Here is a 15,368-nt window from a genome sequence, read left to right on the forward strand (position 1 = left end):
AAACCTTAATCAAAAAGCTGTGTTTAGACTCATGGAGTGACTTACAATATACTATTATTGTAAAGAAAATTCTGTCAAATTAAAACTCACGCTGAGATTGGCTAGTCATATTTTCTGTGATTAGACTCGTGGAGGGACATAATATAGATTATTGTAAACTCATACTGAGATAGACCTGTCATATTTGGGAAGTCATCAGTCAAGCCAACCATGAGTGATGGGTGCTCTCAAATCCCTCTTAATAATATAACACTAGTGAGTGGTATTTCAAAGTTGAAATGTTATCCAGGCAAAAAAAATGTGCATGGGGAAAACATAGACCTCTGTGTCTGACTCCATGTATGTGTACTTTACCATTTATGACTTAAAGCACTTAAGGAATTTAATGAAGTGCTCACAGTTCTTATGGCTATCATAGTGTGTCATGGGTAGCTCAAAAGTAAATGCTTCTTCAAGATTAAATTACCCATGATACCTTTGGGGTAGAGTGTGTGTGCATTTTGTAGTGATGTTTGAGGCAGAGATAATGAAACATCGAGACACTGCCATTACAGTGCTATGTTTGGTGTTAAACTATCGGACTCGCTTCTATTTTATTTGTTATTGTCTGGTTATGGTCATTATACAGGATGTATACACCATACATAACATAAAATGTAAGGGGTGTGTGCGTTGATACATAATTTACAACATAGCCTGTCAACTCATTCACATACATCCCTAACTAACTGGAATGTATTCTACGGCCTCAGGAGATGTGAATAAAACAAGGAAGCTTCCAACTGCTCACAGGCTAGAGATGCACCAATACCACCTTTTTCCACACCAAATATGAATAAAAATATTTACATTACATTACAGAGTGCCATTATTTAATGATGATATCACATATTTCAATTGTGATAAAGTTGCCATTTATTTTAATCAAATACATATTGTTCAAAAACACAAAACACAGACTTTTGTTGTGCAAAGTTTAAATTTCACTCAAATATAAACACTTTTTAGAGAAACAACATTTAACATACAACTGCATGTTTTTCTTACAGACTTCTCATACATTCACTTAAATATACGTAGCCTGTAGCTAGTGATGGTATAATGAAGCTTCAAATTTACTTCATGAGGTAGTTATATTTATGACACTCTTTGTTCATTCATCCATCCTTCATCCATCTATCTATTTTGTGAACTGCTTATCCTAAAGAGGGTCGCAGGAATCCTGGAGCTTATCCCAGCTGACTTTGTGCCGCCATTTCTTAAACCCCTCCATTTAGACCAGGGGTCGGCCCTGGAGCTTTTGTAATGATGCATAAAAATGGAAAAATATGTTGTTTTTTTTGTTGGCTTTTTAAATATGTTTTTTAGATGGTAATAATGAGACAAACATTCTTATGCTGTAAAATTGCATGTAGTTGTATATATATTAAAAATACCAAATTTCAGAATGGCGCCAAATAGAGAAATTGTGTCATAGCCTGTGACACAGCACAGGCGAGTTGTAAACAAACAGGTGTGTGAGTGATGGGCCATGGATTCAAAAGGCAAAAAGAGAAATATTACTGATGAGAACAGAGGGTTTAAGAAAGAATGGACTGAACATTTGCTTTCATTGCCAATGCTGAAGGATTGTCTGCATGTTCGATTTGCAATGAGAAGTTGATGAATAACAAGAAGAGCAATGTGGAGCGACATTTTCAGCTAAAGCATGCTAAATTTGCTGCTGATCATCCAGTTGGAACTGAGAGGAAAGGTGCAATTGCAGTGCTGGTGGAGAAATTTGAGGACCGAAAAAAACGTATCAAGAAGTGGATTGCATCTCCAAACTCTACGACCGCTGCCAGTTTTGTTGCAGCCCAGGAGATAATACAGCGCAGTAAACCATTCACTGACGGCAAGATATTATAAAATATGAGATATAAAAGATATATAAAAACAAAACAGAGGGCATTCAGAAAATTAAAGACATTCCTCTCTCTGCAAAAACAGTGAAGGAAAGGGTAATTAAAATGGGAAACAATATCACCGATCAGCAAGTCAAGGACATCAATTCAGCTCCAGCTTTCTCAATTGTCTGTGATGAGTCACGTGATGTGACCGATAACGAACAGAGAGCTCTGCTATGCAGGTACGTGAACTCTAATGGGTCGCAACAAAACATAACACAATGATATTGTAATGGAAGTTCGGCTAAACTTGAAGCAGCAATAGGCCTATCGTACATTAGTAGTCACATGGTGCGTAATTCTCTCCAGGATGCCCTGCAGGGAAAATAAACATTTAATCATGAATGTTAATTTTGTATTTGTAGCCTACTTAGTTATTTTACTAGTTGGCATACAGCTTATGTATTGACAGTCTGTTGCCTCATAAAAAGGTTTTTAGATTTTTACGGCTCCAGACAGGTATGTTTTTTTTGGGGCCAATATGGCTCTTTAAACATTTTGGGTTGCCAACCCCTGACTAGTCCATTTAGAAGAGGCAAAAACACACCTGGTTCATGAAGCTTGTGGGAAGTTTCCTTTTCCAACAACGAGGCATTTTAGTTTGGTGTAGTCTCAGTCTGGACACTAGGAGGCAGTGTGTAAAAGGAATGTATATGATAGATAATAAATGAAGAAGAAATACAAGGCAAAAACATCATAGTGTCTAATGGATGGATAGAATAAAATACACCGGTTCTTGAGAATACAATGAATCCTAAATAAAACTGAGACAATTGTAGTGATGGGCGGCACGGAGGTTTGGGTTCGATTCAACCTCCGGCCCTCCCTTTGTGGAGTTTGCATGTTGTCCCTATGCCTGTGTGGGTTTTCTCCAGGCTCTCCGGTTTCCTCCCACAATCTAAAACCATGCATGATAGGCTGATTGAGCATTCCAAAATTGCCCGTAAGTGCGAGTGCGAATGCAGATGGCTGTTTGTCTCTGCGTACCCTGCGATTGGCTGCCAACCAGTTCAGGGTGTCCCCCGCCTACTGCCCGATGACTGCTGGAATAGGCTCCAGCACACCCGCGACCCCCCGTGGGGACAAGCGGTACAGAAAATGGATGGATTGATGGACAATTGTAGCAAAACTTAACAGAGCAAAGCTTACCGTATTTTTCGTACTATAAGTCGCGTTTTTTTTTTTTTTGATAGTTTGGGTGGGGGGGCGACTTATACTGACAAGCAACTTATGTGTGAATTTTTTCACAAATTTTCAAAATTCAAAAAAATAAAGTGAAACCGTGATAAACGATTACTGTAATTTGAATTTCAAGTGACATCAGTGGCGCTACGCGGCGGTTGTTTACATAAAGGACAAAGAGTCGATCACGGGATGACGAAGGGCCCCACTACTACCGGCATGAGCGGCTTTGTTTGTAAGTGACACGAAGGACGAAGAGTTTGAAGGATTTAATGATTTAGAGTGACACATAAGGTTTGAAAAACTATTATGGCTTTTACGCACGCCCGGTCCTACACTACAGATCTCTCTTTCACCTTCGCGGATGGAAGTCGGGGGCCGGCGCTCGGCCGGGTGGCTGTCCGGGGACAGTGGATGGGGCTCGGACATGGCTTTTACGCACGCCCGGTCCTATTCTATGGAGCTCTCTTCCACCTCCGTGGCTGAAAGTGTCACCTTCGGGGATGGAAGTGCACGCCGCCGCACGCCTGGAAGTCCACGCCGGTGCTTGGGGCCGTGTGGTGGTGAATTATTTATGTTATAGTCATTTGATATATTTTGTTTCGTGTAGCAACTTGTATATGTTTTTATCGTTACAGTTCAGTAGTTGTTGGCTCGTTGAACTCTTGTTTTGTTAAATAAAGAGCCGTTTACCAAACCCACGTCTTTCCTGGTACTTAATGCTACAATATTGTTATATACTAGATCTGTGGAATAACGACGAGGCTGACGTCAGCCGCGCTCGCGCGGCATTGTTGACCAAGGACGAGAAATTTGATCGATGGATTTAATGATTTGGAGTGACACAGATAGTTTGATAATATTGTTGTCTATATGATAGTTATTGGATATATACTTTATATATCGTTATGTGGGTCTGTGGAATATTTAGAATATTTAGACGTCAGCGGTGCGGCATCGTTTCCATAAAGGATGATCGATGGATTTAATGAATTGAAGTGACATAGATAATTTAATAAACGTGTTATTTATGTAATAGTTATTTGAATAACTCTGAATGTTACGTCAGGGCCGTTCTCAGCTCTTCGTTTATGTTTATGTCATGTTAGCTGCCTATCTAGCTAGCTAGCCTGTTGTTGCTCGTTCATGTCTGTTCTTGGTGTTGGATTTTGTCGAATACATTTCCCCCAAAATGCGATTTATATATGTTTTTTTTTTCACTTTATTGTGCATTTTATGGCTAATGCGACGTATATTCCGGAGCGACATTTAGTCTGAAAAATACGGTACTTGTCTTTAATTGATGTGCTGCACCACCAACACGCTTTCTTCATCACATCTTCATGGTGGGAGCAGGTCTGGCTTGGCCGGAGACGAACAACACAGAGTGGGCAACTGGGCTTGAGAAACTTGGTGCTTGTCAGACGACCTCATCCACTGCCCAAACGTCCATTTTACTGATTGTAATTTTCTGTCGGCTAATAAAGTGGTCATCTCGATTCAACTTTATGTACCTCCATACTGCTGAAATGGAGCTTACTATGTCAGGTTGGTAGAGGTATCGATGTGTCTTATCTGAGCATTATTTCAAGTCTGAGTACAAAGACAAACATAGTATATTGGCACTACTACCACTGGTGTCCATGCATTCCTTTTCAAGCCCTGTCTGACAAATCATAGAAAACATTTTCAAACATGGCCTTGCCAGTGAGGCGATGTGATTTAGAATTGAGGGCTTGTAGGTAGGCAGCTTGTTACCACTCACTTTTTACAGACTCATCACACCCTCCACCTAAATTACTGATGAAAATACATTATGGAGTGGCTTCTATCCTCTCCTGCTGTCCTGGTGGCCCTCTGCTTTGGAAGAAGAGAGAAGAGGAAAAAATAGACTATAATAAATAATGCAGCCTTCCAGCGGACCTTATCTCCCTCATCGCTCAATCTTTCCTCCCTTCCCTCTCTCTAATTAGTCTACAAATTTGTTTCACTTGTTCCTCTTTCTTTTTTTCTGTGACCAACAAGCAAGTGAGAAGACTCCATTTACTGTTCCACCGGCCTGCTAGTCCGGGTTCTTTTGCTTTCGACACACCAAAATTCAAAAGCACATATTCAGTTATTTCCAACAACCTCAAGATAACCAAGTCAGCACATTGCATGATATAACTCTTATAAATGTAGTTAAATGATCACACTTAAAATGTCACATAATCTTAAAAATCTTCTTTGTACATTAAGGAGACCATTCAAAAAGCCATCTAATCAAAATGAAATGCACCTGCTTCTACTACAGTACACACAGGATATTAGATTCCATAAAGCCACTCCAATCTTTGAGCCTATGTGCCTGTGCACAGTGGAATTCTAGTCTGGAAGATAGGTTCTCTCCAAATATAATGACCTCATTATACTGGTTGTAAGCTTGGTCGAGGCTGTAATAGAAGACTGTTATAGTCAAGAGCCGGAATTGGCAACTTAAACAATTTTTTATCAGTGCTGAAGGTGAGGGGCACACAGGACCATGCACTTCCTAACCAGGTATATGATATATGACAAAATGATATTTTAAATATGGATGCAATACAGTGTCTTTATTATGTGTCTTTATTATAACACTTTTGATCAAACATTTTTAATGCATATAAATGATTCACTTCATAACCAAACAACAATTAGCAAATACTGTATTTTTAAATTAAATTTTAATAGTGCTAAGGTAATATGGAGGGTTGTGCATAGTCATATGACTACGCACGCATCCATCAAGTCAGTTATGTTACTTGACCTCATCTCTTCGTTTTGTGTTTGTTCTTTGTAATCATTGTATTTCATTCGACATTAAATCTGGAGGAGAAAACTAATGAACATGACATTGTGTTGCTACTGTTTAAAAGCAGTGGGTTGACTTCATGAAATATTAAACTTTGAGACTTCTGAGGGTTTCAGGGCATTGTGACCTTATCCTCTTTTTTTCATAGCCAAGTGCGATACCTTGTAATGTTGATGTCCCTTGCCATTTCCAAAACACGGGCAGCCGAGGGAGAGCAGCCAGGCGATGAGCACATATTAATGTCAGACCACAGTGAAACAATTCTACATGCGGTGTTTTTTTGCCTCAACTTTCATCCCCCTTTTTCCTTTGCTCCCCTTTGTTGTCATTTGACAACAAGGTCCACCCATACCCCTATTCATTGATAGTCACACATGCACCCAGTGACAAAGCTGGTTGCATAGATTCAGGAAATTATGACATGCATAGCTGCTTTAGTTTTAAAAGACAAAATATAGACACAATCAATAATACTAATAAATAAAACATTTTGTATCTAATTCAATTAATTAGTGGGATGTTCGATAGATTAAGCGATTCTGAAACGATTGAATTGTAACAGCCCAACTATTGAAGGGTGATGGATGCTTATAGAAATTTCTAAAGTTTTATGCAGACACTCTTTAAAATGATTAATATTTCAACTTTGACATATTATTAATTATTTATCTATTATTATATATATTTGTAAAAGTCAATCCCAAAATGATCTATGCCCCAGGCGTATGAATGGTTATGGACGTAATTTTATCTTGTCTGTTTGCAACAGGTATAGGTCAACAGTCAAGCCCAGAACTATTTATACCCAAGGGTTATGAATAATTTCAAGCTTGACTTTATATGTATACTCATACTACTAGACTTTACATTATATACTCGTGTTTTTATTTGTAATAGATTGTGTGGTGTTGTCAATGTGTTTTTGTTTATCGAAATTAAAGCTGTATTACAGTAATCCCTCATTTATCGCGGATAATTGGTTCCAAAAACCACCCCTGATAAGTGAAATCCGCAAAGTACGGTCACCCTCTCATCTGTACATTTTGTGTGTCAATAAATGTATATAAGAAACCATTTAAGTGCATATGTTATTATTAAAACATTAAATGATTGTTTCAAACATGTAAATAATAGATTAATAGTATTAATAACATACAGATTTTTTATAATAAATATTGGAAATATAAATATACGTGTGCGTGTAACATGTTAACAAGAAGTACTGGTCAGGCTAACGAGTTAGCGGAAATATGCTAATTCGCGATCGTGCTAACACGCAAAAATGGACCTCTAAAGGAATGTAAACCAACATTTGGAGCAATACTACATTGTCCTAAAGGTTACACATATGTGATGGTTCATTTCTCTTGTTAGGAGAACTACTTACATCGTCAATGACTGCTGTACCACCGTAACATGCATGGACACGAACGCGAAACAGGAAGTGGTATCGCCTGAAAACGGCTTTCAAAATAAAGCACCCTACCGTCAATCAAAGCACGACTGAATAACATAACATGGAGAATTCTTAACACATACTGTAAATGTTTTTAGAACAGTTTTTATTATTATAACATTTTTTATAACAAGGTACAGATGTACGTACATACTGTAAATATGTTTTTAGAACTCTTTCATTATTATAAAAAAAAATTCTATAGCAAGGTACAACACTGAATATGTTTTTCGAACGCTTATTATTATAACAATTGTTTTATAAAAAGGTACAAGTGTACACACTGCAATTGTGTGGGCACACCCTGCCTTCTGCTGGCGTGTGGGCAACTTTCGTGGCATAATTCCCCAAATTAGAAGTTTTACTTTGAATTTTATTATTTTTTTTAATTTGGAAAAAAAATCTGCGATGTAGTGAAACCGCAATAAACGAACCGCGATGTAGCGAGGGATTACTGTATATCAGTGGTTCCCAAACTTTTTCAGGCTAGCGCCCCCTTGGCTCCCCGGTGAATTCCTAGCGCCCCAACCTAAGTAGAAAAGGTTAACAATGGAATTTGAGGTTGACTCAGTATTTATAGATTTTTTTTTGTAACATGGCTACTATGCTGTACATAATTTGACAGCAAAAAAAAAATATGACAGTCCTCCACTCTCCATGCTATCAATACTTGATGCCAGCTTAATAATATCCATCCATTATCCAAACTGCTTCATCCACTCGAGGGTCACAGGTGGGCTGGAATCTATTCCTGCTGACTTTGGGCGATGGGCTGTAGCCTGAACTGGATGTCAACCAATGGCGGAGCTTAATAATACAGATGTTAACAAATCATGTATTTACTGCTTTTACTTCCTCTTAGTTGGCGATTGGTGCCTGCAACCACCCCGTTTAATCTCCTCCTTTATATCTTCACAGACAGAGAACCTACAGTTGCTTAAATGCTGATTTTAGCATTCATTCATGTGCTGTAATGCTATAAATACAGTGAATAAGAAGAAAGCTTGCAAATGATGTGCCACTTCCAAAAACTTGTGCCTTAGAGCTCTGTATGGCGTCATAGTGTGATGCATAATGTTCGTGACCAAGCACGATATTTACTGAGTTAAGTGTGAACATAGGGTGATGAACTTACCCAAAGAAGTGCAATAATTTGTAGTATCACATTTCACTGCTGTTATGAGTGAATGGTGCCTTGCCCGAAGGAGACTGTCATTGATGGAGACTAATGTTGACACATCACACTCCAGGATCTGCAGTCAATTAACACCTTGTCTAATTAAAGTGATCTACTGCTATATACGTATATGAGAGATTGAAAGTGGCTGTAAACCGGGTATATGCTGCATTAAATTTGCCATCAGGTCTGCTTCTTTATTTCCATTTGGCTTTTAATGTTAATAACTCGCTTAAACATCTGCCATTACCAAACACATTATGTAAGCATCTTTCGCAGACAGTAGAAGACAGACTATTTACAGGGTTTTTTTCCCCCACAGTCTGGAAAATCTCACAGCATAAAGTGCTAAACTCAAATTGAAATTCACCCCAGTATTTTTCTCAGCATGAGAAGTGTCTTTGAACAAAGTCGACTTGCTTTTTTTTATCCTCACATTATTTTTTTTTCCAGGTGTTGTGTGAATGAGAGCCCCAATATCATTCAGTTTTATTTACCTTCCCTCTGCTTTTCAAATGGTAATGAGCCTTAAAAGGTTGTTTCAACTGCTTGCCACAGAACCTTTACCGATAAAGAGGAGTGTAAACGGTCAAGAATATCAGTAATTATTATTCCTCCAGCTCTTTTATTTGCATTTTTATGTCTCTGTGGAAAACCTTCTCAAGCTAAGAGTACAGAACTCTTTCTTAATACTGTTAAGAAAACTACTGTGAACCATTAAGAGTGAAGGCAAAGCCACTAACGATCCCTTTGGCAAGTCAATAAATTGAGGTGACACTTAAAGGGCTAGAGACACCGGTATATGTATAAATCGGTTTTAGTTAGCTTATGGGCTTATAAATATAAATTGACGCTCGAAACAACGAAAAGGAAGCTGTTGCTCTGAAAAATATCATTTTAATTTGCCGCACAGACGAGTTTGACTGCACCGAGCCGCCAGCCGGAAGTGACGTCTCATGACGTCTCAAGTTGTACGCGTTTAGCTTCAACCTAACCAGAGTGACGGGAGGGGCACAATTCAGAAAATGTGCTCAGCCCAAGTGAACTGCTAGAGTCATCATATTCTGCGTCAAAAGAGGTTTCTGAATCGAATAAAATGATAAAATGATGCTAATATTGCCGCTAGAAACGGAGCTGTCGCTATCATCTGCCATGTTGTTTGGGTTTGTTGACATCCAGATGTACAACTTGTGACGTCACAGTAATGGCGCCGCCAGTTTGGCTTCGTGCGGGACCCGATCGATAAACTGGCATTTCATTTCAGCTTTATTCTTAGTAATCGGTGTCCATTTTTAATTTCCAATGCGGCAAATGTGTTCACTTTATACATTCTATCAAATTCCGTTCTAATTGAAAAAAAAAAAAGGGATGTCTCTAGCCCTTTAACACTGTAACCTGGCAAACTCGGCATTTAATTTCCATTGGGGCCCCATTAGAAAATGATTTAGTGAGATTCAAAGTCACTAAAGAGACCAAACAAGTGGATAATGCATTGCAATGCACCATTTATTGCTAATTTGTGTCTTCTGAGAGTGTTTGTATTGTTTTTTTTTTCCTTATATACGGTGCACATCTTAATTAATGACAAGCAGAGAATGAAATCAACCATGCTTCTGTGAGGTTATACAAACAGCTAGGAAAAGGGTAGACAATTTCAAACAGATTTTGAGGCTGGCTGGCACAAGCGTTAGACATGTTATGGGACAAACAGGTCTATACTTACAGGGAAAGTCCATCCATCCATCCATCCATCTTCTTCCGCTTATCCGGGGTCGGGTCGCGGGGGCAGCAGCTTTAGGAGGGACTCCCAGACTTCCCTCTCCCCAGCCACTTCATCCAGCTCATCCCGGGGGATCCCAAGGCGTTCCCAGGCCAGCTGAGAGACATAGTCTCTCCAGCGCGTCCTGGGTCGTCCCCGGGGTCTCCTACCGGTGGGACATGCCCGGAACACCTCCCCAGGGAGGCGTCCAGGAGGCATCCTGATAAGATGCCCAAGCCACCTCTTCTGGCTCCTCTCAACGTGGAGGAGTAGCGACTCTACTCCGAGTCTCTCCCGGATGACCGAGCTCCTCACCCTATCTCTAAGGGAGAGCCCGGACATCCTGCGGAGAAAACTCATTTCAGCCGCTTGTATCCGGGATCTCATTCTTTCGGTCACGACCCATAGCTCGTGACCATAGGTGAGGGTAGGAGCGTAAATCGACCGGTAAATTGAGAGCTTTGCCTTTTGGCTCAGCTCTCTCTTCACCACAACGGACCGGTACAGGGTCCGCATTACTGCCGACGCTGCACCGATCCGCCTGTCGATCTCGCGCTCCATCCTCCCCTCACTCATGAACAAGACTCCAAGATACTTCAACTCCTCCACTTGGGGCAGGATCTCATCCCCGATCCGGAGAGGGCATTCCACCCTTTTCCGATCGAGGACCATGGACTCGGATTTGGAGGTGCTGACCCTCATCCCGACCGCTTCACACTTGGCTGCGAACCGTTCCGGCGAGAGCTGGAGATCACGGCCTGAAGAAGCCAACAGCACCACGCCATCTGCAAAAAGCAGAGATGCGATGCTGAGGTCCCCAAACCGGACCCCCTCAACGCCTCGGCTGCGCCTAGAAATTCTGTCCATAAAAATTATGAACAGAATCGGTGACAAAGGGCAGCCTTGGCGGAGTCCAACCCTCACTGGGAACGAATCCGACTTACTGCCGGAAATGCGGACCAGACTCTGGCATCGGTGATACAGGGACCGAACCGCCCTTATCAGTTGGCTCGGCACCCCGTACTCCCGAAGCACCCTCCACAGAACCTCCCGAGGGACACGGTCGAACGCCTTCTCCAAGTCCACAAAACACATGTGGACTGGTTGGGCGAACTCCCATGCACCCTCGAGGATCCTGCCGAGGGTGTAGAGCTGGTCCACTGTTCCACGACCAGGACGAAAGCCACTCTGTTCCTCCTGAATCCGAGGTTTGACCTCCCGACGGACCCTCCTCTCCAGCACCCCTGAATAGACCTTATCAGGGAGGCTGAGGAGTGTGATTCCCCTGTAATTGGAACACACCTTCCGGTCCCCCTTCTTAAAGAGGGGAACCACCACCCCAGTCTGCCAATCCAGAGGCACTGTCCCCGATGTCCACACAACGTTGTAGAGGCGTGTCAGCCATGACAGCCCCACGACATCCAGAGCCTTTAAGAACTCCGGGCGGATCTCATCCACCCCCGGGGCCTTGCCACCGAGGAGTGTTTTAACTACCTCAGTGACTTCGACCCCAGAGATTGGAGAATCCGCCTCAGAGTCTCCAGGCCCTGCTTCCTCAATGGAAGGCGTGTAGGTGGAATTGAGGAGGTCTTCGAAGTATTCTCCCCACCGACTCACAACGTCCCCAGTCGAGGTCAGCAGCACGCCATCCCCACTGTAAACAGTGTTGACGTTGCACTGCTTCCCCCTCCTGAGACGCCGGATGGTGGACCAGAATTTCCTCGAAGCCGTCCGAAAGTCATTCTCCATGGCCTCACCAAACTCCTCCCACGCCCGGGTTTTTGCCTCAGCAACCGCCGAAGCCGCGTTCCGCTTGGCCATCCGGTACCTGTCAGCTGCCTCCGGAGTCCCGCAGGCCAAAACGGCCCGATAGGACTCCTTCTTCAGCTTGACGGTATCCCTTACTGCCGGTGTCCACCAGCGGGTTCGGGGATTGCCGCCACAACAGGCACCAACGACCTTACGGCCACAGCTCCGGTCAGCCGCCTCAACAATGGAGGCGCGGAACATGGTCCACTCAGACTCAATGTCCCCCGCCTCCCCCGGGACGTGGGAAAAGCTCTGCCGGATGTGGGAGTTGAAACTCTTCCTGACAGGAGATTCTACCAGACGTTCCCAGCAGACCCTCACAGAGCGTTTGGGTCTGCCAGGTCGGATCAGCATCTTCCCCCACCATCGGAGCCATCCCACCACCAGGTGGTGATCAGTTGACAGCTTCGCCCCTCTCTTCACCCGAGTGTCCAAAACATGCGGCCGCAAATCCGATGACACAACTACAAAGTTGATCATCGAACTGCGGCCTAGGGTGTCCTGGTGCCAAGTGCACACATGGACACCCTTATGTTTGAACATGGTGTTCATTATTGAAAATCCGTGTCGGGCACAGAAGTCCAACAATAGAACACCGCTCGGGTTCAGATTGGGGGGGCCGTTCCTCCCAATCACGCCCTTCCAGGTCTCACTGTCATTGCCCACGTGAGCATTGAAGTCACCCAGTAGAACGATGGAGTCCCCAGAAGGAGCGCTCTCCAGCACTTCCTCCAGGGACCCCAAGAAGGGTGGGTACTCTGAGCTGCCGTTTGGTGCATAGACACAAACAACAGTCAGGACCCGTCCCCCCACCCGAAGGCGGAGGGAGGCTACCCTCTCGTTCACCGGGGTGAACCCCAATGTGCAGGCGCCCAGCCGGGGGGCAATAAGTATACCCACACCTGCTCGACGCCTCTCACCGTGGGCAACTACAGAGTGGAAGAGAGTCCAGCCCCTCTCGAGAGGGCTTGTACCGGAACCCAAAGTGTGCGTGGAGGCTAGTCCGACTATATCTAGTCTGAATATTTCTGCCTCGCACACCAGCTAGGGCTCCTTTCCAGCCAGAGAGGTGACATTCCATGTCCCATGAGCCAGCTTCTGCAGCCGGGGATCAGACCGCCAAGGTCCCTGCCTTTGGCTGCCGCCCAGCACACATTGCACCCGACCCCTTCGGCCCCTCCCACAGGTGGTGAGCCCATGGGAATGGGGACCCACGTTTCCTTTTTGGGCTATGCCCGGCCGGGCCCCATGGGTGAAGGCCCGGCCACCAGGCGCTCGCCTTCGAGCCCCGCCTCCAGGCCTGGCTCCAGAGGGAGGCCCCGGTGACCCGCGTCCGGGCGAGGGAAAACGAAGTCCATTTGTTTCAATCGTCATAAGGGGCTTCTGTCAGCCGTGCTTTGTCTGGCCCCTCACCTAGGACCCGTTTGCCATGGGTGACCCTACCAGGGGCATGAAGCCCCCGACAACATGGCTCCTAGGATCATAAGGGCACGCAAACCCCTCCACCACGATAAGGTGACGACTCATGGAGGGGACAGGGAAAGTCAAGTAAAAAAAAAAAATCTTTACAATATTTCCATGGTGTATCCTGGACTGCTCATCATCCAATTGCTGGGCTGATATGGATCAACAACTATTCAAAATTTTAAGAATACTTCAGAGTCTTACCGAAATTTCAATTTGGCAGTCTTTCTCCTCAGTATGCTGATTGGATAGAATTGTGAGGTTGACTGTATTCCACCTATCTGCCTCGGAAAGTTAAATCAAATAGCTTAAAAATAAAGTTAAATACCAAAATGTTATATTGCTGCTGACTTCGAGATTTTAGTTGTGCTGTTGTTAATGCTTAAGCAAGCGTTATTATTGTCCTTATTCAGCAAACGTCTCCCAGAGTACTTCCATGCCAACATGAACAATAACTACTAAAAGCGTTCAGATTAATGACAGTGCAGGTACTTGTGCTAATGAAAATTGTAGTGCTCAGAAGCCACAGTATCAAGTAAGTAATTGTCCTTGACAAACAAAAAGGAAGTTACTAACTGTTTTTTCACATAATTATGTCTGGAGTTGGGTTCACCAAGATGTCTTAGAAACATGCTTTCATCAATGTGCAGTTGACATACAGTGTGTGTGTGTGTGTGTGTGTGTGTGTGTATGTATGTATATATATATATATATATATATATATATATATATATATATATATATATATATATATATATATATATATATTACGATATTACGGCTCGGCGATATATATATATATATATATATATATATATATATATATATATATATATATTCTTCGGCGGTGGTGTGGTGCTTCTTCCATTTCCTGATTACTGCACCGACAGTTGATCTTTTCTCTCCAAGTTGCTTTCCGATTCTCTTGTAGCCCATCCCAGCCTTCTGCAGATCAACAATCCAGTCTCCAGACCTGAATCCAATTGAAAATCTTTGGAGGGAGCTTAAAATTCGAGTTGCCAGGCGACAACCTCGGAATGATTTGGAGGCTGTCTGCAGGAGGAGTGGGCCAACATCCCTGCCGAAATGTGCACAAAGCTTGTCACCAACTATAAAAACCGTTTAACATCTGTGCTGGCCAATAATGGCTTTTACATGCTGTTTTTCCAGGGGTTCAAATACTTGTTTTTCCTCATCAGACGGTTATCAATTTTTATAAATTCATATGACGTGAATTTCTGGAATTTTTTGGGGGATTCTGTCTCTCACTGTTAGAATGTACATATGATTAAAATAGTAGATCGTTGCATTCTTTGTAAGTGGGCAAACCTGCAAAATCAGCAAGGGGTCAAATACTTATTTCCCCCACTGTACATATATATATATATATATATATATATATATATATATATATATATATATATATATATATATATATATATATATATATCAGACTTCTTGCCGAGCCGAGCCGTAATTAGATTGTTTTTTAAAGGTGTAGCTGTCTCATGCGGTGAGCAAGCCCTCATCCCTGTACTGTACTACACTTTTTTTTTAACTAATCTCCCCCCCCCCCCCCAAACAAATAGAGATCACTTGCTCAGGGAGCACTTCAACTCACTTATCAATGAATGTAGAGGTGTCACAGCTGACATTGCCAAACTGAAATTCCCCTAACACCCCCCCCCCCCACACACACACACACACACACACAGTTTTTTGATGATATGCCATCAGATGCTAAT

General features: G+C 42.8%; 1 protein-coding gene and 1 long non-coding RNA gene across 3 annotated transcripts in view; one reads left to right on the plus strand and one right to left on the minus strand.

Annotated features, from left to right (window-relative positions):
* Positions 1–15,368, plus strand: part of sorcs3a (sortilin related VPS10 domain containing receptor 3a) — a 357,551-nt gene that overhangs the window by 18,541 nt on the left and 323,642 nt on the right. The gene's annotated exons all lie outside the window — the stretch shown is intronic.
* On the minus strand, positions 414–7,404 carry LOC125969491 (uncharacterized). Its single transcript, XR_007481602.2, has 3 exons — positions 7,346–7,404; positions 2,494–2,570; positions 414–2,261 (listed from the first exon to the last, which is right to left on the minus strand). It is a non-coding gene; the product is annotated as an uncharacterized lncRNA (long non-coding RNA).

The sequence above is a fragment of the Syngnathus scovelli genome, chromosome 5 (genome assembly GCF_024217435.2).
Source record: "Syngnathus scovelli strain Florida chromosome 5, RoL_Ssco_1.2, whole genome shotgun sequence".
NCBI lineage: Eukaryota > Metazoa > Chordata > Actinopteri > Syngnathiformes > Syngnathidae > Syngnathus > Syngnathus scovelli.